We start from the raw sequence: 6,000 nt of genomic DNA on the forward strand, positions 1-6,000 counted from the left end.
GAAAAACTCTACGCCAATATATCCTTCATACCAGACAAGAAAATAAGAGAAAAACGACAACCGCAAACAGGAATTTCCCATAATCTGTCCTCAACGTCAAATTTTGCCACAGCCGCCGGACGTATCGGTCGGTCAGCTGTCCCGACTGTCCGCGCTGTGGACACGCAGGACAATGGAAAAGTAAGACAAATCGTTAAAAATTAGACTTATTTCCATTCCGCGTTACGCTCAGAGAGATTATGCGGGGTGGTAAGTTGAAAAATGACCCACGTTAAAAACAGATAGAGATTAACAATGAATCTGGTGTGCGGCGTGGTTATTATATCGGGTTTTTGTTTTTGTCTTATTTTGAATGAGAATTTATATAATACCGTATGATCGAAAAAAACGGCGTCAGAGATTCAGATTGGTCTGAAATGAAGATCGCTGTCATTTTGCCTGTTAAATTACATGGGAATCGATCGTCATCGATCGTCATATAATTGCAAGCCAACTGAACGCCGTTTTTTTCGATCATGCGGTATAATAAATATAAAAAACAAAGTTTCGTTAGTTACACCATTTACAAAACAAAAACGCCTGGACCGATTTTAATGATCTGTATCAGATTTGTCTCCGCCTAGAAAATTATTGTTTACTAGCGTGTACCAGCGACTTCGTTCGCGTCGAATTAATCATTTTTAATGGTGGTGATAAAGCAAAGCAAGAATTTCCATTAACATACAAACTGGATAAAATTTTCTCACATTTATGTCAGCATGAGAAAAAATAATATGGCGATATTATTATATAACTTGGTAATATTTGAGGGATAGTTTCATCTCGTTGGAATTCGAGTTTCGAAAAATCCCTTCTTATCGAACCTCTAAACCCTAAAGTCAATCTGTTTTCCAAAAATCAGCTTTTTATTGTATATATTGGTATATATTATACTAGGTTTGGAACTCCGCAATTAACAGCTCACGTAACGCACGCTTGTAGGCTTGGTGCATTTCAGATGATTTCAACAAATTCCGACCGCAGCGCCTCAACGGCAGAAATCAGAAATTATCAGTACATATTTCATGTCGCCGTTCGGGTTGCATATCTGTAAACGACGTCCATGATCGCGATTCGGTTCTAGGCCGAACGATACCACGTAAACAACATATTTATCGCAAATCCGCCGATTCCAAATTTTAACTGCCTTATTAACACCTCTTATAAACACCAGACGATATCGCGAAATTTATTAATGTTTTGCTCGTAATCAGCGCTCAGGATCGCAAATTTTGTTTGTCAACACAAATTAAACGAGCTAAAAATAAAAAAGTTTTTTTTTCAAGCGGTCACCCCTTCCAGTAACAACCACACATATTGCTGCTTAACATTGCTGATCGTACGAAAAAATACACGTTGACGTGCTGTTGATTCATAAAGATTTCGATTATTTAGAGGACTATAAAGTAAAACCTAAATTGGTGTCGAGAAATCAACAGAAAATAGATTTTCAGGTGACACTATTTTATGTTCATCCAACTTACATACGTATGCAAATTACTTAAAAGAAAATAGAGATATAATATATTTTATATAGAACTCAATATAAATTTCTTATACCTAACTTTTCTTAAAAAAGAGATTTGTCCTTAACTATAAAAAATATTCAAGAAGGAACTAAGTTACAATAAGGTGCCCGGTGGCGTAGAGGTACAGGCTCTCGTCTATCAATCTCAAGGTGTGGGTTCGATTCCCACACCCGGCATTTCATCAGCCGACTATTTTTATTAAAATAAAAATAGTTTGGGTACCTAGGTCGACTCAGCCTTAAATGAGTACTTGGGATTCACAATCCTGAGGTAATAATAGGTGGTTGAAGCGTAGTGCTACAGCCACATTACCTTCCTTGTATACCGAACGGCTCTAGTATAGCAAGCTGTACCTTGCTACTCCCATGGCGTTAAACGCTATATACGGGAGCTATTATTATTATTAACTAAGTTACAATCTTCTTGTACCAGAAAAACTCAAATTTTACCTGCAAAGAAACTACACGAAGTGTAGTTTTTGTTTTAAATTTCCGAAGTAAAGCATGGTCATTCTGTAAACATTGGGTAAAATGTCCTGGAAATTTAGAACATTCTGTAACTTTATTCATTTCAGGCATTAGGTAAGGATCATCGGCATCCTACCCAAGCAGCATTTGGACGTCGGGACAACGTTGTGTCACGCGACCAAACGTCGGGGCGCAACGTCGGCACAACTTCGTGCCAACCCTAGTCTGCACTAGTTTGGAGAATAATTTTTGGGTCGAAACGACGTTGGATACCGACGTTGGCTAGAAGCCTAATTTAGTACAAACTACAACGTTGTTTAAAATCCTAATTCACAGAAATACAAAAGTAATATGGCGTCTAAGTCGCGTTTTATCCTAAATTGGGATAATTATAGTAAAAATATTATTTTTATGATTTAGTTAGAGACATATGTCAGATGGCAGCGAAGGAATACAAAACAAAAGTATTTAAGTTTGGAGGATGTTTGAAGATCATAATTATTGAAACACTTTAACCGACTCTGTAACTCGTTACCCAAGGCAAAAAAGTTAAACGCAAACAACTTTATTGATAAATGTATTGTTTCTACTTTGAAAAATACTAATGGGCCTTAAAATTAAAGAAGTTTTAAAAATTTTCTTGAATTTTTTTTTTAGTAAAATGAGAATAATTTATTCGCAGTCGAAAAAATTGTTTCCGCGTGTTTTTTAGGATCAAATATTTCAAGTTAATGTATTCAAAAAGCAGGAATTGCTATTTTAGGAACGAAACATTTTCTTATTTAACAATATGGCGGCTTTCACTTTGTTGTTTTGGAGATTAAGATGGAGTAGTTCGAGTAGTCGCATACTGGACTAATAAAGTCGCAGTTCGGCCTTAACAGGTAGTATACTAGTCGCAAGATTGCCTAATTTAGTCATCCTAGAGTCTAGCTTGTGCCGCACTCTATAATCTAAATAAACGAGGGAGTGGATAAATTATCGGTAATATATGTCGATGTATATTTAAATTTAGTTTTATATGTACCTTTCTTATGTCCCATTTTAATTAAGTTTTTTTATAAAAACAAAAACAGCACTGAACTGTCTGACTGAACAGAACAATGAAGTGAAAATTTAAGATTTAAGGTTATGGTTCAATACAGTTGCAAAAAGGTAGTGACTCGACGTCCTAACAACGTAAGAATAAGGAAATCTAAACAACGTTGGAATTAGTAAAACAAACGACGTTTGCATAACGTTGGAATAGGTCCTGAAACTGACGTCGGAAAACTATATATTGTCCAACGTTGTAACTACGTTGTCCGAATCACCTAAAGATAACTTAAGGCAAAAAGGTTAGAAGGCAACGTTTATTCGACGTCGCAGAAGCTTCTACTTTGCTGTAGTACTAGTCCAACGTCGGCACAACGTTATAAAAACGTTTAAATTTATTTTAATACCGAAGGTAGGGAGCTAACTATTTTTTGTAACTAATCCAACGTTGTGTTTAGTAAACATGTGGTCGCAAGTCGTGAAAATGCTACTTGGGTATCGTGGTTCAAAGTCAGTACTGGGAATACTCAAATGTATGGCTCGTAGCTCACTAAAACTCTGGATCAGGGAAAAGCAGAATGTCTACTGGAGAAACAGACAAGGGTACAGGCATAACAAGGCTTTTATCCAAGGACCTAGCTCTAAAAACGCAAAAGAACTATTAATGCTTAGCAGGAATAAAGTGCGAATTGCAACAGGTTTATTGACAGGACACATAGCTTTCAAGTTTTACCTGAACAAGCTCAACCTGTATCAAGGAAGTCTTTGCTGCAGACTCTGCGATAAAGATCCTGAAACAGCGGAGCACATAATATGTTACTGCGAGGCTCTAGATCGCAAACGACACTGTTTATTTGGGAAAGCTAGGCTAGAACCGGATGAACTATGCTCCTATCCTGTCAAGGACTTCATAAGTTAGTGCAGGGTACAGGGATAGCAGAATGGGTGCAGATATAGAAAGGGGACAAACACAATAGGCCCCACAGGTCGCAGTATATCCGGTAGAGGACGGCCCCTTGTTATTGAAAAAAAGGGCCGATCCTGAGGCTGCTTGACTATTGGATAAGATTGCTATTTCTTGTTTTCGCAATTTTCTATCTAAGATAAGTTCTACGCATCTTTCGATTGCGTAGATTTTTGCCTGAAGGATACTGGGTTAGGTGTATTTAGTTTTTGTCCTAAATTCTCCTATCACTATTCCTGCTTTGGTTTTTGAAGCATCACTATACCAAGTTATGGTATGGTCTTGTAAATGCTTAGCAAACGTTTCGACTTTCCCAGTAATATCGACATTTATTCGGAAAGCATATTTCGATTAAAAAATATTCTATAAAATGTATATCTATAAAAGTAAAGGTATCTACGCTGAAAATCGCGGGATATTCCGTACAAAAATAACAACCGCCGAGAACGGTAAAAAATATTTCCTCCGGTTAAACGAATTCCTGATAAATAAAGCCGTTTCGAAATTGAATTTATTAAGTAATCCCAGTCTGAAAGTTATTTATATCGTAAAAGTTTAGCGAGTTAGATTGAATCTATTACTGGAGGGATAATAAATTTATTCAGTATGTATTAAATTCAAAGTTTTAATGCTTTTAAGACCCGTAACATTCTATTTAACCGCGCGCCGCGGTAGAGGGCTGGAATTTTTGAAAGCTTGTTTCTCTTCTTATATACGCAGGTGGAATGCTTGCCGCCCCCCTTTATACTGTTGTTTTGAAACGATTCGAGGGTGAGACTAATGATCTTCTATACAGTTTATTAAATATCTTTTGGGGTGGGGGTGGTGGGAGGGAACGAGGGTTTTAGAGATTTAAGATGCACGAGCGAACAAGTAGGGTTAATTGTGCTTTAAGGATATTTGTATATTACAAAATTTACCGGTAACCAGAGAGCTTCAACAAGTCATATTTAAAAAGACTTAAATTTTAAATCTGAAGTCATTTCCAAAATCAAAATGATTTAAATCTTAAGTCAGTTTCAACATAAAATTCAAGTGATTTAAGTCTTAAGTCTTTGACTTAAATCATGTTATTACAAGTCAAGTAATTTTTTGTAAAGACTTAAATCAATTTAACATTTTTATGACTTCGAGATATATTTGAGGGGTTCAAAAGTGAACTGGATCAAGTACTCCTTAATAAAGTTTACTCCAGTCTAAATAACCATCATTCTACAGCAACAATTTTCTGTGATTTTTCTAAGGCGTTCCACTGTGTAAATCATAAGATCCTAATTAATAAACTGCAGCTCTATGGGTTCAGGGAACATCTCTCGAATGGTTTAAGTCGTATCTGAGCAACAAAAGTCAACTTGTGAGAGTGGATACCACGTCGTCTTCTAGCAAGCCAGTAGAATGTGGAGTACCACAAGGCTCAGTACTAGGCCCTATTTTGTTTCTTCTTTTTATTAACGATATTGCTAACATAACCATCAGTGGCAAAATATGTCTTTTTGCGGACGACACTAGCTTCACTTGGAGCAACAAGGACGTCACGGCACTTCATAGGATTATATCAAATGACTTAATCACCATTAAATCTTGGTGCGATTCGAACCTCCTGAGTCTCAACATTTCTAAAACTAAAGCAACCAAATCAAACTATACCAAACCAAATCAAATTTCTCATGTCAATACTTCAGAAATGATTTGGAAAAAATCGAAATAAAAATGAAACTTCTACACCCTGTATCTCCGAAACTAAGCATTTTTGGGCATACATCTATACGAACATTTTTACTTATTTTTATCTGCAGAATATGCTGCCGAAGTTTCCGGAATACAGTTCGGACCACCCTGTATACAAAGATGCAGTTTTCAGATTACTGTGCTACTTTTTTATGAAACTAAAGATGGTACTCAGATTTGTCCTAGCCTTCTTAGTTTCTGAAATAAATCATGTTCTATACAGGTTATTAAACATCTG

This window comes from Sitophilus oryzae, unplaced genomic scaffold (genome assembly GCF_002938485.1).
Source record: "Sitophilus oryzae breed Bouriz unplaced genomic scaffold, Soryzae_2.0 scaffold_484_pilon_pilon, whole genome shotgun sequence".
NCBI classification, from domain to species: Eukaryota; Metazoa; Arthropoda; class Insecta; order Coleoptera; family Curculionidae; genus Sitophilus; species Sitophilus oryzae.